Raw genomic sequence first — 24848 nt, forward strand, 5'->3', positions numbered from 1 at the left:
TGCAATCTCACATTGCTGACCTCTACTTTACTACTGCTCCAAAAGAACAAAACAGTTTCTAATGGAACAGCATTTATTAATAAACACACTTGTGACAATGTGAACATCTTAAATGTTCAGTTAAGGTATTGTAGCTCACTTTGGACAGATAGAGAAAATGAGGTGGAGAGTTACTAAAGATGGATTCAATGAAATTAAACCCACGCCATCTGTCCTCAAATTCAAATCAACATTACAAAATTTAAGAACCAAGGTTGCATTTCCCTAAAGCATCACAAGCTTAGGTTGATCGTAGAGACCATTGGTGCCAATAGTTTCTACGATCTACTTAGGCTTACGATGCCTTTGGGATAGCCCTGTTTGTTTTTGGCAGTGACATATTATAGAAGTCAGCAAATAAAAAATCCTAAGAATTAATAATTAATTATGATAAATTAAATCATAATGTTCAGATGAGACATGAGATTTTCAGTCAATATAATAATGTTTTGAATTCTTTTTGAAAAGCAAATGTTAGGTAGACTTGACTTGTTTTCCGTATTGGACTGTATGACACTCAAATCAAGCTTATATACCTAGAAAATAACAAAAGGCCAGGTCCATACTAATGCATTTTTGGTTACATGGATTTTGCAATGTTTATGCTTCTCATCCTCACCAAAATGGAGACTTTCGAGACGCTCTCCAATACTGCATACTTTGAGGAAAAAAAAGAAAACTGAAAAAGGAGTTATCAAACTCAAACAAATCAGTGTGGATGTGGCAAAAGAAAAGTGAAAGCCGGGGAAGTAGAGGAAAGCTAAAAGAATTGTCTGAAGGAGTGTGGTAAATTATTCCAACCATCACAACTGTAAAAATAATCCTTACTGTTGTGATTGTTGGATTCACATTTAAACAATAAGGAAAGAGCTACTGTATATTTTGAATAGTCATGGCAGAAGGGCATTGTTACGCCTTGAGTGCCTTATTTCTTTTATAAAAAGGTTTTCACATAATAAAAATTTTAAGGGGACACGTGTTTATTAAAATGTTATTTTTGAAGTATAATCATTCAATTCTATTCTTCCATTAGAAGATACTGTATACTAGTGCCTGACAGTAAACAGTAGGCAATCAGAATGTTGCTATGCAACAAAAAAGCAATCAGCTATGGGTGAAGCACAGTGATCAATCAGCATCTAGGACCAGAACTGTCCATTTCATAATGAAAATTAAGTTGAAGTCATTATTGAGGTATTACCTCAGTGAATCCAATTAAATTATTATTGTCCATCATAATACTAAATAAATACAAAAAAATAAACCACGAAACAACAGTTCTTGTTAAAAAGAAAGAAAGAAAAACATTAGCGTTATATAATTGCAATGACCTAGACAACTTCAGAGTGGAAATTACCCAAACTCCATTTCTTGCTATGCACAACTGAAGGGGATGGGAAAGCATGGTGTACTGCAGTACAATAAACTGCAGTGTAGAGGGGGACTTGGGGGTCAGCCTGTGTATGTTGGGGCGGGGGTGGGGATTCTAGCCAATCCTGATCCAATTCTGGGGGATATTACAGGCAAGGCTTAGGTTAAAATGTGGAGATGTGGTGGAAATTGGATCAAATGGTACATACTAGGTGGCTTCATCTAACTCTCAGTAGACATACCAAACACATATCTACCAGAAAGACAGAATGTTAAGTAATGACAGCAGGATGATGGATATTGTGTTACACAACGGCATTATGCAACACCTCCCCTCAGCCCTATACTGTATGGCACTGTAGTGAGTGGCTATAAACAAGAAAACACGCTTCACAAAATCTCAAGCTCGAAACATCATATAGGCCTCCTGTATATAGAACAGCAAGACAAAGAGATAGCAGAGTTCTTACATTGCAGTCCACTACACCTCCACATGCTTTAACTTCCACATTATGTCAAGAGAGGTTAGAAATTCTGTGAAAACTCATCGTTTTAAGAACAAGTAATACATTTGCATATGTGTGTGCAGTGCATATACTATTTATGATACATCTGCATTAAGCAGTGCTGGTCACCATTCACATGAAACACATACCACACTCTAAGCACACCTGTCACACCGGACAGATGGGCAAGGGGCAGGGGTAGAGGTAGAGGACGAGAGAGAGACAGTGGGACAGAAAATGGGTCAGAGGAAGAACCAGATGATACAGAAACAGGACGTACATGTCTAATAGAAACAGAAAGAAAAATATTCAAGCAGACATGATTTTAGAACTAAATAAAAATCTACAAGGGAACACTGACAATGTTAATTCTAGGTATTGCTTAAGGCTCATAAATTGTAAAACATGCAAGACAAAAAATTAAAAAATTATGATCAGAAAAATCACACTCATACCAACATTGAATTAGAGTAATTTTGAATACACGTAAGATAGGGACACTCAATATGACACTCAATTACCAGTTTAAGATTTGGGTACTGTGACAAGAGTCCAGTAGTAACAGTGTGAATATTTCCCTTCTCATGTAAGCTTGAACAGTAATTATCAGTGTGTATATTCACATTAGCATCCTCTCTCTGTGTCTGAAATTTTAAGGACGTAGTCCACATTGATGTGAAATTATTAGGGAAAATATTTTAGAGGTATATTTTTCATTTTCCTACTCCTCTTTCAATGTGAATAAATAATTATTCCTGAAAGTAAACTCCAAGAAAGGAATCTCTACTTGTTGTAATTATTGTTTTGTCTACGTTAAATTAACATATTATGGGGCACGTTATGATGTAAGGTCACTGCAGAAATTAGGCAAACATGCAAGGTGATAAGCTGTCATTTTTACAACTCTGCCTGTTGCATTAGGAACATGGAGCTTTCATAACTCATTCACACTGATTAATAAATTAATAGGTAGAAAGCCAGATAGATAAACAAACATTATACATTGGTATGTATAGATGTATAGAGTAGATGTATGCATAGATGTATGTATAGAATGGTTGATAGATAGATAGATGGATGGATGGATGGATGGATGGATGGATGGATAGATAGATAGATAGATAGATAGATAGATAGATAGATAGATAGATAGATAGATAGATAGATAGATAGATAGATTAGAAATATTTGAAAATAATCAGTATAAAATGTGTCAGTGTATTTAACTTAAGTTAAACGTAATGCCTTATTTAGCACATTTCAAATAAATGTTACAACTGTCCCGGGGTAATGTTACAACCTGGGATGAGGACAATTGTAAAAAATGGGCTTCACACACTAATTGTGGAAACTAGGAACTATTTATGTAGGTTTTTGGCATTTGTTTTGGTTGGTAGAGAAAGAAAGGCATTGCATGTGAAAAATTCAGTCAGTATTTGTGCAGTAAAAATAAATAAATAAAATATTTATTATTTTCCAAAGATTTATTTCAAAAGCGCTGAATGGTCATTGAGGGGAGCAGATGTTAATGGCTCATAAATAACTCAAATGGATCAGTTAAGGGTCAGACCAGTGTAGTTATGTGTGTGTGTGTGTGCACGCGTGTGTGCAAGTGGTGTAGACTGGGTATAAATTAGATCATAGTAATTTTTAGAAGGTGCTTTTATAGAAAGAGGTCAGTGTGACCTGCACACTTTCAAAAATGTCCTTCTAAAATGGCTGATTTACTTGCTGTTGCCAGGGATAGGATGAAATGGTTTTCTCATGCATGAATTGCACGAATTGAGGTTCATGATTATTTCAATTTGATATGATAACATTTAAATGACAAAGTATGACAGGAAATTTTGTTTACTTTTTAGAAAAATGTTTAAGCAAAATGCACAATATAATGTTTCATCAGAATTAAGTTCTTTATTACACAATATAAATGCAAAAAAATTAAAAAATCCTTCAAAAAATAAAGAGTTTCTCATATACTGTACCTTTCTCTATAAGAAAAGATCACTATGACGAGGAAGAGGGCATGGCCGGGCTGTAATGATGGACGCCCGACGCTGAATCAGCCCATTCAGTGGGAGATGGATAAAGAGGACCGGGATTGCCTGTTCGAGAGAGAGACTGCTGTGTGTGTGTGTTTATGTTTGTTTAGTTTAATTTATGTAATTAATGTTATGTTGACTGTTCTGCTGGTTCCCGCCTCCTCTTTGCAAATACTTTACCCGTTACATTGGTACATTGGAGGAGGGATGCACTGTTGTGGAATCCTCACCGCTGCCATCCACCAGAAAAGGGAGGAGCCGTTCTGTCTACTAGGGGTCGGAGGACTCACTGCCGTCCGCCAGGGGAGGAACGGCAGTCAACCGCCAGAGGGCGGAGGAGTGGCTGAGGACCAGGCAACGGCATGTCCGAGGACTAGCGAGCAAGTTTTCTGTCTCTCTCTCTCTGTCTGTCTCTCCTCATCGCTCTTTCCCTCTCCCCTCTCCCTCCCCTCATCTCTCCCAGGGCTCCAGAGAGGTGGTGAAGACCTGCCAGCAGTAGGACGTCCGGAAGGGCAACCCCTCCAGGAAGGGAGGGGAGTATGTCATGCCGGAGGTTTCTCCGGCCTGAATCGGGCAGCGGAGGAGTGTTACGAGGAGGTGGGCGTGGCCGGGCCCTTACAATGGACACCCAGCACTGAATCAACAATCAGCGGGAGCGGGATAAAGAGGAGTCAGGGTTGCCAGTTTGAGAGAGAGAGAGACATAAGTGGCTGCTGTTTTCATTTAGCTCAGATGCATCCCATTTCTCTGGCTCATCTTTGAGATGTTTCTACACTTTGATTGGAGTCCAACTGTGGCAAATTCGATTGGACATAATTTGGAAAGGCACACACCTGTCTATATGAGGTCTCACAGCTGAAAATGCATTTCAGAGCAAAAACCAAGGCATGAGGTCAAAGGAACTGCCTGCAGAGCTGAGAGACAATATTGTGTCGAGACACAGATCTGGGGTAGGCTACAAAAAATGTCAACTGCATTGAAGGTTACCAAGAGCACAGTGGCCTCCATCAATCTTAAATGGCAAAAATAAGCAATCGGAGGAGAAGAGCCCCATGCGTTCAGACCAGAGGCGTCGTGAGCGTCAAATCGACCGGAAGTCATTAATTTTTTATGACAGTCAGCGTCTTTCGGAGGCAAGGCGAGTCTTGGGCGGTGTGGGCGTCAGAGGAAAGTTCTAGTGCAGCCAACATTATGGTAATGAGCTTTGACGCGGTTCAGCGGCAACCTGTTGGAGTATAGAAGTGCTCCCCTCTAGCGAAGTCTAGAGAACACAACCGTGTAAACTTTGGTTCCCACCAAACATAAGTTCCGTAGACAAAATGGAGGAGAAACTGATTACTGTCGTGGCGGGTTTTCCCGTAATATTTGATCTGTCCCTGTTTGCTTACAGGGATATAAATAAAATAAAAAAACGATGAGTGGACAAAGGTGTCTGAAATTGTTAGTGTGCCAGGTGAGTTGATGAAGTGGATATTATGGTTTATATAATATTATATAATAATATATTAAAATATTTCATGAGGATATACGCTACTTGTGATATGTCGTCAAAAAGAGACCAGTGGACATGTCTGGATGTTTTGTGGCCCCTTTAAATATAGTTCACAAAACCATGCCTTCTCAACGAACGTTGCTGCCTATTTCAAATAGGTCAGAGCGTCCACGAATTTTGGATAGCGTTGTTAGCAGGGCAGCCAGAGCGAATTTTTATGCTCTCGCCGCCTCTGGTCTGAACGCACGGTTAGTAAGGGAGTTGACCAATTATGTGTGGAGATGGAAGAAACTTGCAGGAGGACAACCTTCACTGCAACACTCCAACAATCTGGGCTTTATGGCAGAGTGGCCAGACGGAAGCCTCAGTGCAAGACACATGAAAGTCTGCTTGCAATTTGCAAAAAAGCACCTAAAGTACTTTCAGATTGTGAGAAACAAGATTCTCAGATGAAAAGAAGATTAACTGTTTAGCCTCAATTCCAAGTGTCATATCTGGAGTAAACCAGGCACCACTCATCACCTGCGCCATACCATCCCAACAGTGAAGCATGGCGGTGGTAGCATCATGCTGTGGGGGTGTTTTTCAGTGGCGGGGACTGGTCAGGGTTGAAAGAAAGCTGAACGAGGCAAAATACAGAGATATTCTTAATGAAAACCTGGTCCAGAGTGCTCAGGACCTCAGACTGGGCTGAAGGTTCATCTTCCAACAGGACAATGACCCTAAGCACATAGCCAAGACAACGTAAGTGTGGCTTCCTTGAGTGGCCCAGCCAGAGTCCAGAATTAAACCCAATCGAACATCTCTGGAGAGACCTGAATATGACTGTCCACCGACGGTCCTCATCCAACCTGACAGAGCTTGAGAGGACCTGCAGAGAAGAATAGCAGAATATCTCCAAATATAAAACTTGTCACATCATACCCAAAAAGACTTGAGGCTACAAACGCTGCCATGGTGCTTCAACTAAGTAATGAGTTAAGGGTCTGAATATTGAATGTATGTCAATGTGATATTTCAGTTAATAATTCAAATTCAAAAATAATTTTAGCATAAGGGTGTAACATAACAAAATGTGAGTCTGAATACTTTATGAATGCACTGTATTGACCTGTTTCAGTGATGTCACTTTTCCCCGCAGCTGCAATATTTGTGACCACCAGTGGGAGGAATCAATGGCGGTGAATGGAAAAACACCCGAAAAACGATATCAAGAAAAACATCAAAAATTGCTTTTGATCCATTCCAAGTCCCAGGAAAAGTTCATACAGGTCTGAAGACGGCAAAAATACTGACAAAGTGAACAGTCGCAGACATTTAAAGATATTTTATCCATGATTATTCCACGGACGCAAGTGAGTCTGATGTGTGACCGGCGAGTACACACACTGTATACATCTCTCATTTAAAAAGTACAAATGTTTTTGTGTTGTTTTCTGGTCTGATTTAGTTACAGTATTAAAAAATATCTGTGATGATCCTATCAGCATGAATGTAGGAGCTTCTTTTAACTCCCGAAGAAGGTTTATGTGGCATCTCACAGCGCAGCACAATAAAGGTATTTGGAATATTGGTCACAAACATAGCAGTGCAGTCATACAGTGATGTCACATGAAACAGGTCAATATACACTGATCAGCCACAACATTAAACCACTTGCCTAATATTGTGTAGGTCCCCTTTGTGCCACCAAAACAGCGCCAACCCGCTAGGGATGGATGGGCAGATCGATACTAAAGTATCGATACTTCCGATACTGACGCGGTATCAAGAATATCGATCCTCACATTAAAATATAGATTCTGAAGGTTTTTTTTTAACTAGTGCTCTTATTATTTAGATAACATGAATATTAATGTTTCTCATAAGCTTCGAAGTGGAAAATAATAATTATATGAGAGAATTGTTGCATGGCCCCGAAACAATTTTTTCTTCCGCTCATCTTGACGTGCAGAAATGCTCAAATACACCAGCAGACAGACAGCGCTCACCCTTTCATACACAGCACTCATTCAAATAGGGAGCAGTTTTTTCCTGAGGTAATGACAGAAAAACAGCTTCTGGAGTTATTCACACTAAGTAATGACAAACATAGACATGATATGTATTATAATGGGCTTGTGTGATCATTTTTACAGGTTTCTTTAAATTCAGGTGATAAAACATAGGCAATGATCTTTAATCCTCATTAATAAATTATACCCTTATGAAAAGTACCCATGGATTTACTGTAGTAATATTGTATTAACCATGACTAATAAAAAGACTGTAGAAACTATGTGTTTTTTTTTTTTGGTTTGGTTTTTTGGGGCAGTATGCAAGGTTTTGATACAGTTAACCATGGTTTTACTACAGCATTACTGTAGTATCCATAAGGTAACTTGGCTTTAATAATAGTAACATAATATCTATGGTTAATTTTATGGTTTTATATGTTGCTTATACTTACAAATTTACAAAAGTTAAACAAAGCAGCCTAATAATTTTCTGCATAGACCTATAAATATATACAATATTTAAGTAATAATTTAAGTTAATAATTTTATCCAAATAATTCATAAAAATTACATTATTTTGAGGTATCAGTGTTGGTATCTGATTGAAAAGAAAATAAGTGGTATCGCCCATCCCTACAACCAGCATCTCATAATACCATTCTGAGATTATATTCTTTTCACCACAATTGTACAGAGCTGTTATCATAGTTAATGTAGACTCAGTTCGAACCAGTCTGGCCATTCTCTGTTGACCTCTCTCATCAACAAGTTGTTTCCATCCACAGAACTGCTGCTCACTGGATATTTTTTGGTTTTGGCGCCATTCTGAATAAATTCTAGAGACTGTTGTGTGTGAAAATCCCAAGAGATCAGCAGTTACAGAAATGCTCAAACCAGTCCATCTGGCACCAACAATCATGCCATGCTCAAAATCACTGTGATAATTTGTTTTCCCCAATTCTGATTAATTTACACATTCAGTTAATGTTCACATCAACCGAAGCTCCTGACCCATATCTGCGTGATTTTATGCACAGCACTGCTGTCACATGATTGGCTGAACATGTATTCGCATGGATGAATGTACCTTTATTGATATACATATAACGGTATATATATATATATATAAACACAGTATATCTGCATCAAAATGTATACCTTAGTAGCTCCAAAAATCACATAAAGTAAACATCAAAATAATGCATACAGTATGACTCCAGAGTTTAAATCCATATTTTCAGAAGCAATATAACAGGTGAGAGTTAGAAACCACTGGAGCCTTATGGATTCTTTTTTGTTTCCTCTATTTTATTTTTTGAGCTACAAAAAGGTCTGATCACCATTCACTTGCATTGTATGGATCTACAGAGCTGACATATTTTTCTAAAAATCTTAATTTGTGTTCTGCTGAAGAAAGAAAGTCATACACATCTGGTAAAATGATTAATGAGTAAATTATGAGATAATTTTCATTTTTGAGTGAATTATCCCTTTAAGGGGCAACACATTATTGCATTATATAGTGCTATATCATTATTGAAAGAAAAGTTTATACAAGCAAGTCCATGTATGGAAAATAAATGCCATGTGACTAATCACACTGGAGCCACAGGACATTTACATCCTTACATACTAACAATGCTGATTGGCTGATGGCACCACAAGAATGGGCACAGTCCCAAACCGATAGTTACTACCCAGAGCTGTGATATCATAGCCAGCATTATGTAAATTTTACACTATTTTGAATCTTCCTAAAAATCTGTAACTGAACATATTCAAATATTTGCAAGGTTTATGTTGCTTGCAAAAGAAGAATGATACCATCAGAGCTAGATGCTTTTTGTCCCCAGAATGGTCTATAGCAGTGTTTACCAATCTGGGGTACGTGAGGTGACAATGGGGGTACGCAAATAACATTCTGAGATTTAACGTTCTTTCAATTTCATCACAGTCTAAAGATAACATTCAAGTCATGTATTTCTCACTGGCAAAAAGTATTTTGTGTGCTCACTAGAGTAGAAATACCTAAATGGTTGTGTCATAAACCATTGAAATAACCATATCTTTTGCAGTTAAAAATGCATCTACTCGTGCATCATGCATCACACATGTATCTTTTTTCACCAGCCCAACCCAGCCCTGTGCTAGGTGACGTAGCTTAGTGATAGCAAGTGAAATTGATACTTCACTGTTTTAACAGACTCGCACATGTCAGTCGTCCACGATTTTAGTTTATTTAATTTTTAAATAAAGGTTTAGGGAGTTTTGATTCTGATGGTATAAGTTCATAAGATTTTGACATTCAGCATCACCAAATAATTTTCAAAATTCACACGTAATAATTTTCACTCACATTTGCTCACACGGTAGAGACCTGTTTTTACATTGTTGCCCGCAATCCTCGAATTTGGCCGGCAATGCCGTACCTGCAATAATGCACAATTCCAGGCACAGAACCGAACGCTACTCTTGCAAACTGTGACTTGAACATGAACATCACTTCAATCTATTATGACGGACTTCAGAGGATGAAATGATGCCAACTCCAACCTGCATCACCTCGGTCTATTTATGGACTACGATCCTGAAATGAAATGCTTAGACTAACTATTGCCAACAAAAGCCTTCATCAGCCAATTAACAAGGACAATTGCATCTATGTGAACTTCTGCAATTAATCAAGATGGACTTCAAAGAATTTGGTCATTAATCTTACAGTTCAAACACAATCGATGTTTAATCACTGACCATTAACACTTAGTTTAAAAATTTTAAACCATGATTTTACCTATAAATAATTAATATTTACATTACATTCATAATGTTAGCCAGAGGGGAACTGGCCCCCACAGTGAGTCTGGTTTCTCCCAAGGTTATTTTTCTCCATTAATCAACATCTTCTGGAGTTTTGTGTTCCTTGCCACAGTCGCCTACAGCTTGCTCACTGGGGTTATTAATACAATTATCATTTAATTATTTTTAAACACTATTAAAAATCGTATTTTATCTAAATTACACAATGATGATTAATCGACTTTATAGACATTACAGTTTTATCGTCTGTTAATGCTGATCTTCTGTAAAGCTGCTTTGAAACGATGTGTGTTGTGAAAGGCGCTATACAAATAAAATTGACTTGACTTGTGACGTGATGAGGGGGGAGTTTTCAAGTTATGCAGTTATATCATATCTAGCATTCCCATCTCAATCAGTAAGTCATTTGTTCAGTATGAGTATGATTAATATAACATGAACAAAACATGTAAAAATATAACATGTTTAATATAAGGCAGTTGTTTTACAAAGAACATATTCTCAAATTAATTTGTGTGAATTTTATCTATACGTTAGAGAGGGATACACGAAAGGATGTTGAATGTTTGAAGGGGTACGCCACTGTAAAAAGTTTGGGAACCACTGGTCTATAGCATCTACCAGCAGGAAATGTGTCCTCAACGGGTTGCATAACTAAGAATTCCTTGGTCAAGCAGCTGTTTATTATTATTAGCTGTTTATTTACTGTTTATTATTATTATTATTTTCATAATACAGCATGGCTAAGCTGGTCTAATATCTTGACCAGCACCAAAAAAAGTCATAGATATATCATATAGAGACTATGTTTGTTCCCTGAACTACCAAACACAAACCCCTCACTAAATCGTTTAAAAAAATGTGATTAAGATCAAACTTGAAAAAATGAAAAAAGAAAAATGAAGCTAAACATCATATGAAGGTAGGGCTACTATACATTAGATCTCTTTCTACCAAAACACTAATTGTAAATTAAATTATTACAGATCATAGTTTGGATGTGCTCTTTTATACTGAAACCTGTTTCTAACCGGATGAATGTATTAGTTTAAATGAATCTACTCCCCCAGGATATTATTAAAAACATGAGCCTCTTCTGAAGGATCGAGGAGGAGGTGTTGCAACAATTTACAGTGGAGTATTTGGTGTTACTCAGAGAACAGGATCTAAGTCTTTTGAACAAATAACGCTTAACGTGACACAGTCAGACATAAATTAAAAATCTCTGTCATCTTTTGCCCTTGCTACAGTATATAGATCACCTGGGCCATACTCAGATTTCCTTGGTGAATTAGCAAATTTCCTATCAGATTTAGTAGTTAATGCTGATAGAGCCTTAATTGTTGATGACTTAAAAATTCACATAGATAATGAAAATGACACATTGGGATAAGCATTTATCGATATTCTAAACTCTTTTGGAGTCAGACAAAATGTGACAGGACCAACTCATTGCCATAATCATATGCTAGATTTAATTTTGTAATGTGGAGTTGATGTTAATACTATAGAAATTCTACCACAGAGTAATGACATCTCAGATCATTAGATTCCTTGTCTCTTGTTTGCTGTGATCAGCTAATGTCACTCAATTTACACCATGCTATCGTTAAGGTAGAACTATTCTTTCAACTAATAAAGATAGCTTCACTACTAATATTCCAGAATTGTCTCACATACTAAGTAAGCCAAATGGTCTAGAAGAACTTGATGTAATAACAGAAAATAAAAATACAGTCTTCTCTAGCACTCTTGATAGTGTCGCTCCCCTTCAATTAAAGAAAATGAAAGAAAAAAACCTGCACCATGGTACAATAATCACACTCATGTTCTCAAGAGAGCAGCTCAGAAAATGAAAAGGAAGAATACAAAATAAGATGTATTTCGCAGTGCATGGAAGGATAGTGTCTATAGCTACAGACAGGCACTAAAAGCTGCCAGGTCAGCATATTTTATCAAACTCATAGAAAATAACCACAACAATCCTAAGTGTTTATTCAGTAATGTGGCTAAATTGGTTAAGAATAAAGCATCGACTGAACCAGATACTCTGTTGCAGCACAATAGACTTCAAAAATAGCATAATGACTTTATTAATTTCTTTACTGATAAAATTGGAACTATGCAATCAACTGTCACAGCACCTCATAAAACAGTGTCTCATAATTTTCCAACATTCACTGTCATATGTCATGAAGAGCTAACAAAACTTATAAAAAAATCAAAAGCCACAATATGTATGTTAGATCCAACACCAACTAAGCTCTTAAAAGAGGAATTTATGTAATCTCAGAACCTCTCCTTAATATTATTAACTCCTCGCTGTCGTTGGGACATGTCCCAAGAAACTTCAAAATGGCAGTTATCAAACCACTTATTGGGAAGCCACAGCTTGATCATGGAGAATTGGTTAATTACAGACCGATTTCAAATCTACCATTTATGTCGAAAATACTAGAAAAGGTAATGTCCTCCCAAATATATTCAATTCTACAGAGAAATGGTATATATGAATAATTTCAGTCTGGATTTAGGCCCCATCACAGTACAGAGACTGAATTTAGCAGAGTTACAAATGATCTTATCATGTGATCAAAGATGCATTTCTCTTCTAGTGCTTTTAGATCTTAGTGCTGCATTAAACACCATAGATCATGACATTCCCTTAAATAGGCTGGAGAATTATGTTGGCATTAGTGGACTTGCATAAGGATGGTTTAGGTCCTGTTTATCAGACTACTACCACTTTGTATGTGTAAACAAGGAATTGTGAATGGAGTGCCACAGGGATCAGTTTTAGGGTCTCTGCTTTTCTCCTTATATGCTTCCCTTGGGAGGTATTATCAGGAATCATGGAATAAGTTTCCACTATTATGCCGACGATACCTAACTTTATATTTTTTCTAAAACCAACGAAAATTCACAATGCTCCGAATTAGCAGAGTGCTTCAACAAAATCAAAGATCGGATGGCCAGAGATTTCCTTCTACTCAATTCCGACAAAACAGGTACAAATTATTGGACCACAAACCTCTAAAAATGAGCCGCTGAAATATAATTTGACTCTCAATGGATGTACTGTTGCATAGTCTTCTACAGTGAAGAAATTGGGTGTTATATTTGATACCAATCTGTCCTTTAAAAATCTAATTTCCAGCATTCTTCCACCTCAGAAATATTGTCACACATGCTCTGAAGTTATGACACATGCTCTCTGTTGCTGATGCCAGAAAATTAATTAATTATGTGTTCATGTCCTCAAGACTAGATTATGGTAATGCATTACGGGGAGGATGTCCAGCAAGTTCAATAAATAAAATAAAATTGGTTCAAAATGCAGGCTACCTGTAAAAATTGTTATTAACTTTACAATTCTGTTAACTACATATAAAGCTTTGAATGGTCTAGCTCCATAGTACTTAAGTGACATGCTATATTCCATCACGGTCATTACAATCACAAAATTCTGTTTTGTTAATAGTTCCTAATGTCAATTCACAAAAGGAGGTAGATCCTTTTCCAATCTGGCTCCTAAACTATGGAATAGTCTCCCTAACACTGTTTGGGACGCAGACACACTTAATCTCAGAATAAGTCTAGACTAAAGACTCATCTATTTAGTCAGGCATACACCTAATTAATCCATCAGCTCACAATTAGACTGCTTTAGTCAGCTCTGCCAGAACCAGAAAAATCAATCATGATCTATATCTCTGCATAAAATTGAATGGCATCTTTGCTAAAATAATTATATTTGTTTCCCTGTCTCAACCTTGGGATTCATATCCAGAGGTTACCAGCGTACCAGATCCTGCTCCGTTACTGCTTGGTGTCGGACTCCACTGCTATATGTCTCTGAGTGATGATGACTAAATGCAGCCGGTGCTAGCCAGACATCACTTTAGTGTTTTACGATGGACTTCAGAGGATGAACTGATGCCAACTCCAACTATAAGATATCGGATACTTCATATGCCGCTGCCTGAACCATGGTCTCCCACAGAGCCTCACTGAAATAACCTGCTGGTTGAACTCCGATGGACCTCATTGATCTCTGCCTGAATCACCTCTGTCTATTGATGGTCTACACTCTTGAAATGGAATACACAGACTATAATTTAATTGCCAACAAAAGACTTTATCAGCCAACTAACAAAGGACAATGCATCTATGTGAACTTCTGCAGTTAATCCAGGCTGAACTTCAAAGACATAAGTGTTGTGTGCTACGTTCAGGAGCGGGTTTGGTTATTAGCAATAATTAATCATTATCAAAGATAATTATGAATTATTAAAATCAATAGAACATTGATTATATTAGCTTATTAATCCTTTAAATCAACAATCATTAAAGATAACCATCAATTATCAAATTCAATAGAATATTAATTATTATTAAAGATAATCATTAATTATTAAAATCAATGAAACGTTGATTAGAATTAACACAAGCTTGTTGATCCTTCAAATTCAACAATCATCAAAGATAACTATCAATTTTCAAAATCAATAGAATTTTTAGGATTAATTTCACTGGGGCACCACCCTGGAATCAGGAATTAATAACCAGACAGTATAAAAGTCTCAATATAGGATTGTTATCTTAGGAAGGTTGACATCCAGAGAACATCGACATTCAAAAGGGAAACAATGAAGGCTTGAATCGGGGCACTGCCATCCCCTTCCGGCCCTTGACACAAAACACTTCTCTTTGAAATATGACACTTTTTATTGATGCAGTAATATCAATTACAGACCAGCTGGGAGGTACAGACACAGATGTCAAGGCAAGGAACGGCAAAGCAAGAATGGGTTTCATACAGCACAAAAACATTTGGAGCTCAAAAGAACTGTCTTTGTGTTACGCAAGCAGGAGGAGGCTGACGATGGCTGAGGATCTAAGTGCAGGTTTTTATTGACAAAAGTGAAAACAAACGAGACTGGAACAAAGGAAACGTCCACGATGGGAAAAACAAAACTAAAACACGAAAACATCCAAAGAATACACGGGCTGGAGAAACATTCACAGTGGGCAAAGGTAACATTGACTAACGGGGTAAACACGGCAAAACATCTACATCCAGACATCCACAAACAACGATCGACAATGACTGAGGAACAAACAGGGTTTAAATACACAGACACAATAACGACTAAACGACAAACAGGTGAGGACAATGACAAAGTGCTGGCAGTGATGAGGGCTGGGAATTGTGGGAATTGTAGTTCATGACAATTGACTAGTGAGACACGGGGCAGACAACAAGGGATCATGACACTTTGAAAAGAACTGTCTTTGAAAACAACGATTCGGCTGTTCAACTCTAGTACAAAGTCAGTACTGCTTTATGAGGCCAAAACGTGGAGTTCGAGAAAAAAACACCATCAAAAGAATCCAGACATTTATCAACAGCTGCCTTAGAAGGATTCAACAGATCCGCTGGCCAGAAACTATCAGCAGTACCAGTCTCTGGGATAGAACCAGCCAACTTCCTGAAGAGAAAGAAATTCAAAAGAGAAAATGGAAATGGATAGGGCACACCCTGCTCAAACCACCAAACAACATCACTAAGCAGACTTTGCGATGGAACCCCCAAGGAAAGCGGAAGAAAGGCAATCCAAGAAACACCTGGCGACGTGATCTTGAGGCAGACATCACCAAGATGGAATACAACCACTGATCTATATATATAACTGGATTGCTCATAGAATTCTAAACTGCCAGCAGTAGGTGAAGCTACCGGAAGTGCTCTGGCGGCCATCGTACTATTCCCTACCGACAGAGGGCATCGCGGCATGTGCAGCGTTTAACCGCGAAACAACACTCACTTAAGGATGTTGCAAAAGTGCCCCCAGGTTGTAATTTATGACTATGTACATATTAAGCACACATTCGTCGTTATCCCCATGTAGAGTTGGCATAACGATCATAATCTTTAATAATCAACAGTAAAAATACAACACCAAAGTGTATTAATACCCCTTTTTAAAGCAAAGTTATCCATCTGCAGATTGTTACAGGATGCAATGTTTCTCTGCCTTCATAGTTTAAATCTGTTGATGCTCATTGTTCATAATGTTGTCAAATTATACAACTGCATAATTTGCCAACATTATTAACCATTTGTGACTAGATTATTTAGTGTGAACTAATTGGGGGGGCATGCACATCAACACATTTTAAAGTTGTTAATAAAAACGACTAGCTTTGTGTTGATATTGTAATTACACAATACCTCTTCAGAATAAATCCAGAAGAATCAAATATAAAAACGTAATATACACACAAGTTAATATACAGTATGTGTGTGTGTGTATATATATATATATATATATACACACACACACACACACAAATTAATTTACCTTTACTTAATGGAATTATCCATTTGCATTCATTTCTGGAATATGTACATACCAGCTTGTGAGAATTTAATTATTTCAACAATCCCCTGATCTTTTAAATCATAATTAGAAATAAGTTTATTGACATATGCACACAAGGAAACACACAATACATATTTATTTGTTCAATAACAAAAGCTTCCAAGTACACACATAAATTGACTTAAACTGAACAATACAATAAAAATTTGCAGATATGTGGGAACAAATCTGCTAATGGATTTAACAACAATCCCACATTATTCAGCTTTCAAAAGAATGGTAGCAAGACATGCCATCATAGCTAGTGGCAACAGTTCTCCACCGGATAGCACAGTGACACTGGAGGCAGCATCTTCTGATATGCATTTCAGGCAGTGACGTTCAGCCTGAAACAGAAGACACAGAGAAAAACATCACTGTATTTCTTCCCAGCTTGTCCATGTTCAAAGAGGCTGTGGTGGGGTACATAGCAGGCTTTGCAGTTAAAACAACTATGAAGATGATTCTGTGCACTACCTGTTTATCAGCATTCAGTGTCGAGAGCTCTTCCCAAGATGAACACACTAATCGACATGAAGTCCTGAGGTGGATTTATAAGACCGTCAGATAGCGTCCTGAAAGTCTGCAAGACAGCTGAGAGATTTCTTCAACAGCACACACTCACAAGGTCCATCTCTGTCCCCACAAAGGTTCTGGATCTCCATGGTGGTTCTGCATTCAAGGAACTTGAGGCAAACATGTTCAACCTAGAACCATACAACAATCACATCTTCATACTCAGTGCATTGCAGAAAGCTGCACAAACATCAGCCTCCACTTCATTGCCAAGGAAACGTGCTGCATCACACTCCAAACGGCTTAAGAAAACTCTGGGCAAGCTTGTACTGCAAAATAGAAGAAAAAAGAAAAGTTTGATATAAAGATCAGGAGCCGGTTGCACCAGCTATACAAAAGTTTAAACTTAGCCTAGTTGTGGCGTAAATGGGCACGAAGTCACAATTTACGCACTACTAAACTTCAGTATGACGTAACCCTACTTATAAACTAAATATTTACGGAAGACTCCGAGCAGGTGTAACTGATGGAATAAAAAAGAAGACTGATATTTTATGACATCAATAAGCTCATGTTTTGCATGTTTGGCATCAATCAAATAATTGTGATTATGACAATTAATTACCTGTTTTAGGTGTTTCCTAAATATGATGAATAATTACCATACAAACTAACTAATTCATTTATACAAATTTTTACAAGCTTGAGTCATATAATAAAATAAGGGTATGATTTCCTTTTCATGCTTCAAAATCATATGAATGATAGTCAAATATAAAAGTATAAAATGTTAAATAATTAAAATAATATCTTAATTATCAAAATATGTCTCTCAAGAGAGCTGCTCGTGACGTCCGCAGTGACGGTTACGTAAGCAAACAAGGTTTGTACATCAACCGTAACAAAATCAAATTGAAGTTCATCGATTTTTAATACTGCTGTGTACAAATATGAACGCTGCTTAATAGATCAATGCAGGTAAACGTCATATTATGCAAGTGTTTACGGAGAGTTTACGACTTACTAGTTAAGACTTTAAGAACAGGTGGAGCAACCAAATTAAGCACCGACTTAGTTGCAAACTAACTAGTAGTTACAAAGCCTTGAACTTTATACCCCAAATTAAGACCTTACGCACAGCTATTTACTCAACCTCATGTCCTTCCAAACCTGTATGACTTTTTCTGTGAAACACAAAAGATGACATTTAAAAAAATGTTTTTGTCCATATAATGTATGCCATTGGTGACCAAAACAAGCTCACCATTTACTTTCCTTATATGGAATACAAAATACCTTTTTTGGGGGTTCTGCAAAAGAAAGTCACATGGATTTGGAAGGATATGAGGTTGTGTATATGATGACAGAATTTACATTTTGGGTCAACTTTTCTATTAATATTAAAAGTTATAACTATCTGAAACACATTGATTTTATAAGACTTATAAAAAATTACATTGCATGTTGCAAAAGTATCTTCATTGCCAATAAAAACAGATAGTAAAATATTTTTTACTCTGTTAAAACAGCTCTTCAGTGAAGCCAGGCTGACAACTGTCTCCTCATACAGCTTTTCCTCCTGTTGCAAACCAATTCCAGTTTTATCTAACATTCAGTGCGATGTTTATTGAAATCCAAACGGCAAACTTACCTTGTTTATCTTCAACAATATCCATGTGCTCCTTGTCAGGGCTGGACTGGAAAGAGAAATCGGCCCGGGATTTGACATAACTGGCCCAAAATTTGTTGGGGGGAGAGTGTTCGCTAACGCGGCGGCTCGTTTTAGCTTATCAGGGACGACACAGCGGCCCGCTCGGTTCTCCCGATGGCCAGTCCACCCTGATCGGCCCCAAAGTGCGTCGGCCCACCGGAAAAATGTCCGGTAGGCCAGATTACCAGTCCAGCCCTGCTCCTCGTCTATTCCAATTGATCACTTTATAAATGATGCCCGTGAGGTGGGCCGTATTCAGGCCTGCACTGCAAAAAGTACAAATCACACATAGAATTAATGAAAGCCCACATTATATTTGTCATATGTAACCGGTGTTGATCTGCAATTAGATATTCAACTTGACCAAAAAAGCTAACTTGGTGAGTTACACTGTTATTCATTGTGGTTATTTTCCTAAGTTAACGTTAGCTGCATAGCTAATATTCATTTATCCTAAGAAAATAACTAATGCACGTTCAACGTAAACAAAAGCTACAAAAAATAATTATGTATTCAGAATAAAAACTTTAAAGCCTGCTAAAAATATGTTTGAAAATGTCTACTGATATCTTACCTCAGTTTCTTAAACTTGTTTCTATTGAGGTAACACGTGCGCCGCTGAACGTAATGCTGCTGCAATAAAGAGTAACATAACACGCTCACATTTAGAATAAGCAGGGGGAAAAAATGAAAGTCAAAATAAATAATGAATTACATATTTAGGAAGATTGCATTGTGATGCAGTGCATGCAGACATAAAACTTTTTTTTTATGTGACTGGATAGGTAAAAATTACTCACCAAAACAGACGATTTCCCATTGAGACCCATAGGAATACAGAACGTTAGGGAATACCAAGATGACGTCATGAGCTATCCAGTTATATATATAGATCAGCGGATACAACTGGAGTCAACTGGAAAGAATGGTCCAGGACAGAAACCTCTGGTGATCTACTGTTGGCGGCCCATACCCCGAAAGGGGTGAGAGGGCATAAGAAGAATATCAATTAATAATCAATACAATGCAGTCAATAAACTTCCGGTTTACTACTACAAACTAAACAGTGACATGATTAGATGTGGTAACAAAATAAGCCTATAACACATGAGAGGAAGGTGTGTGTAAGGAGTGACGCCCACAAAATGACGGACATGTCTCTCGTGGAGAGTACGTCACACAAAGTAGGTTTCTGGCCAGAGAATATGGCCACAAATGTGGGCGGAGAGAAGCCGGTTAATGGCGTCTGCCTGCTTAACGCATGTCTCAGCATGTGCAATAGCTTAGGGACAAAGCTGAGCTTTATCACCAAGTTATCTACTAGCCAAATGTGTGTGGGTATGTTTGTGAGGGGTGGCGTGTGCACGGTTAGTATGAGAGAGAGAGAGAGAGAGAGAGAGAGAGAGAGAGAGAGAGAATGGTGGGACCGAAGCCGGTTACGTGATCACGGGGAGAAAGCAGCTGTTAGTTTATCACTCAGAGACGATCTTTGGTTCTTTAATGGATAAACTAAGTGTGCCAATCTCACCCGAGATGGCTGAAATACACAGCAGTTCAACGTGGTTGGACTACAACACAGCAAATCTCATTTGTGATAACAGTACGTTACAGTAATACCTTGAGTATTATTTGCAGCAAAGAGCAGACTCGGAGGTCGGTAAACTGTACAAGCAATAACCTTGACACACCAGAATAACACACGATAAAAGTCTATCTCTGCCCAGACGTAAACCTCTTACTTGAATCACTTGAGGACATGGGTAGAATGTGTGTTCATCCATCGTTTGACACTGACTCGGATCCTCGAGGCTCGGGTGATGACGGGAATATGAAATTAATGATTTTATTTGCTAGTGCTAGTGTAGGACGCTAAATAAACAGTTGGCAGTAACTATGGCTGCTGTGTGCTAATTACCTAGCGACTAAAAATGACTAAAGTTTGGCTTGTTTTGAGTTGTTGATGCAAGTAAACTTAATGAGTTTCAAACGTCAGTTTAAACTTATACCAATTATGTTAGGTAGGTAGTTATTCATTTATAGAAACAACACTTCTGCATTTATAAAGTTAGATAGCTCAGCTAGTTTTGCAAGCGAGCAACCAAACTCAGCCAATATAGCTACCAACTACAAATAGCTAGCGACCAATGCTTACCTAGCAACCAACACTCTGCTAATTCTGAGACCTTTTTGTCTAAAGCCGTTTCGTCTGAGGCTGTTTTGCCTGACATTGGATAATGCAATTCCATAGACTTACTTGATAGAGGTTTGCATATGTGTAAGAAAGTTTCCTCTCTGGTTTTGTTATTTGCATATACAGTGTATGCCTTGTATGCCATACATTTTTTTAAGAATGTTCATGTACATTATGTTGAAGATACTTAAATACTTTCATAAAGATTAATATCTCTACATACTTTTCCCAGTTTACCTTTACCAGTACATGTTGCAGTGTAGGAATAGTGGGTTAAGCAAGGGAGGTTTGTATAGTGCATTGTGTTGCACACTTCTTGCACACAGCAGGCTTTCAAGAAAAATAAAAGCGATAAGAGTAATGGGGGCCTGTGCCCCAGTAGAGCTTTATGTCTAGCTACTCCCATCTGCATTTTCACTCAAATTCCCTGTTCAACTGCACATCCAGAGGGCTCAGGCATGCCATTCGATCTGAGGGGATCCACCCTCCTCGGCTTCAGTCACCATCACCAAGGGCCTGGTGGAACCGCTCCTACCATCTGCATTTTCACTCAAAGCCCCAGTTCAACTGCACATCCAGGGGGCTCTTGCATGTCATTCAAGCCAAGATAAGCCACCCTCCCCGGCTTTGTACACCATGAGTTAGACCCTGAAGCAAACATGCTCCCAATGTATTGACTTTTGCATTGATTTTCCACTGCTTTTCAATCAATTTGCACTGGGAGCAGGTGTGCTCCAGGCTTCACTGACAGTGATCGAAGACAGGAAGAGTGAGGCTCCCCAGCTTGAGGCAGTGGTTAAAGACCCTGAGTGAACGGCTGAGCAAAAGCTCTGAATATTTAGTCAATTTTCATTTGTATGAGGGAAAATGAACAGAAGTATCTTTATTGTAAGTAAAAGTTTATTTCCATAGCAACATTTCAAATCGCTATGTTCTTTTCAAGTTGTTTATAAAATGCATAAATATATATGGAATGCATTTTAAATATATCCCATATAATAAAAAAAAATTATATCTTCATGTATATGTTGGTTTGTGTGGTATTTTTTGCATTTAAATATAAACAGATTGTGTGTTTTGAACCACTTTGATAATTGGTTTAAGGCATTACTTCAAGTGGTCTATTGTGGCCTCCAAGTCAGACCTTCATCAGACATGAGGCTTTGTATCAGATGAGTTTTTAGGCCCTGCAAATTTCCTTGCGTATTTAAAAAAAATAGTATTTTATAAATAATATTTGTGGTCACTATTCAAAATATTTGAAAAGCTCCAACCAATTTTTTTTGTACTACAATGATACATTTTTACTCTTGAATAACAAATGTCTAAGTGTCTACAATCAAACAAGCCCAGTTTGTGTTTGTAGTCCAAAAGATTCAAGAACTGGAAGAGTTTTACTTTGGGTATGTTATTTTCAAGCTCATGCACAAAAAGAGGCCGGATGTTAAGAGGTTAAACTTACATTTTGCCGATTTTGAAGCAATGTCACTTCTGATGAGGGTTGCAACAAATAAAGGTAATCTCACATGCAATCTCTCTGAGTTTCTCTCTTTTGATCCCTCTAAAACAAACTCACACACATACTAACTTGTTACTGCAGTAAGTGCTCCAGTAAAGCAGTGCAAGCCTGAATCCTCCGTTGCTATTTGCTAGTGACATTTTCGAATTAGTAACGAAGGCTTGAGCTGTATCAAAACAAGACACTGAATCTGTGGTGGAAGACAGTAGTTCCACTAACAAGAGCATTTTAGGGACAAAAACCAGATAATGTCTTGAGATAAAACCCTGAACGACATATTAAAGCGTGGTAACCATGTTATAAGCGGAACTGACTCTGACTGCACTGCGCATCGTGACCGCATTACAACCTTGGGTGTGCATTATTTCTTAAATGGTCCATCATCAATTATGTCTTACTTGAAGCTGCCTATTTAGACAAAGGTTGTCACAGTTGGTCTCCATCATGTTCAAGGTCTCTTATTTTCAAGTTTTCTCCTGCACTATGTTTCCGAGTATCCACTGCCCTAATCACTTCATGTTATCCCACCTGTATGCCATTCCCTCATTAAGTTTACATGTGTATATAAACCCTCTAGTTTTGTTCATAGTTTGTCAAACCTTGAATGGTTATGCTTGTGAATGCATTTGTTTCCACTCATGAGAATATTCTGCTCCAGTGTATATAATTAAAAGATTCTAAGGTTCTACTCCCTCGTCTCCTCTCTTCCATTCCTTGTGCACCAAACGTTACAAAGGGAGGTCACATTTTTTTTATGTATTTGATATAACCACATTTGTTTGGTATTTCCATTATTTTGGAAACTCCTTGAAGCTTCCATTAAACAATTTGATTTCCCCTCAAATGTCATTAGTGTTTTTTTCATATTTCATGTCCCTAATACCTACTCTAGTGATATTTTTGACCTAATAAAAGCCGTTTTATACTACATGCGGCAGCCATTTTAGAATCACACGACCAGCTGAAATACTGATATTGGACACTTTCACTCATGGATTAAATGAATCATGGCTGATTATGAATAGTGAATTTCTACAATGGCATCTGTAACTGAATATTATTCATCCACACCACTAGGTGTCACTGTAAGTCCAAGATTACACAAGCAAAAAGTTACTTTGAGTGCACATTAAAGTACCACTTTACCTACAGATAACAAGGGTTGATGTTAGTTGGGTGAAACATTGTTATATAAACAAAACATGTTGTCTTTGTAAAATATGAAAAAAAAATAAATAAATAAATAAATCACAATTTACTGCAGATGTGGTAAAATTTCGTTTTATTGACAGATATTTTGTCAATTAAGTATGGTGTCCAAAAGACATATTGACTGAATACAAAAATAATAACAATTATGAAAACGTCAATTCGTAGTTATCTGAAGATCAGGGGACCATGCTGCAATAACGTCTTCGATGGTACGTTTAAGCGACGTTTTTAGGACATTAGCACGACATTTCTGGAACGTTAGTCAAAGCTTGTCAAGATTGAACTTTACCAACACGTCTTCCAACTGGACTAAAAAATAAACATGAGTTTAGCCACAGACAGACAGACAGAAAGTGTAAATAAACCTGTTCTGAAGTGTTTTAGTTGTTTTGTTCATCTCTTGCATATGACCAGTAATCCCAAATGTATTTACACAAACTTGAGGAAACCAAAAAGCGTTTGTTTGTGCCCGTCTCTCCAATATATATTATCACCTTCATTGAACTCATTACAGTCAGTCGCTGGATTTTAAAGACTCATTTAAAGCATAATATTCTCACATTTCTGTTTGTTTCTCCTGAAAGTGATTTTTTTAAAGCGTCCGTAACAAAACAAAGCAACATGCGTCGATAAAAACGTATTTTACAGTCATTAAGACGCCAAAGAGAGAAAAACAACATATACAAATAAAAGTTAATCTCACAAATGATGTTAAACACGTTTAACACGTACCGAACTGAGCTCTCAAACTTAAGATGTTTCTGAATTCTTCTTCTTATATATTTTATTGGCATTAGCGCCACCAGCTGGACAGGAGGATGAAGTGCCGAATGGAAGAAACATATAATAATAATAATATATTTAAATTATTTTGTCTAAACCTGTTTTTAGATATTTGATACAACCATAGTTGTTTGGTATTTCCATTATTTTGGAAACTCCTTGAAGTTTCCATTAAGCAATTTGATTTCCCCTCAAATGTTATTAGTGTTTTTTCATATTTCATGTCC

At 37.4% G+C, this 24848-nt stretch overlaps 1 long non-coding RNA gene across 1 annotated transcript; it reads right to left on the bottom strand.

Annotated features, from left to right (window-relative positions):
* Positions 1 to 16779: 16779 nt before the first annotated feature.
* On the bottom strand, positions 16780 to 20504 carry LOC127637173 (uncharacterized). Its single transcript, XR_007969683.1, has 5 exons — positions 19717 to 20504; positions 19491 to 19549; positions 18857 to 19182; positions 17167 to 17534; positions 16780 to 17036 (listed from the first exon to the last, which is right to left on the bottom strand). It is a non-coding gene; the product is annotated as an uncharacterized LOC127637173 (long non-coding RNA).
* Between the last annotated feature and the right edge of the window lie 4344 nt (positions 20505 to 24848).

This window comes from Xyrauchen texanus, chromosome 1, assembly GCF_025860055.1.
Source record: "Xyrauchen texanus isolate HMW12.3.18 chromosome 1, RBS_HiC_50CHRs, whole genome shotgun sequence".
Lineage (NCBI taxonomy): Eukaryota > Metazoa > Chordata > Actinopteri > Cypriniformes > Catostomidae > Xyrauchen > Xyrauchen texanus.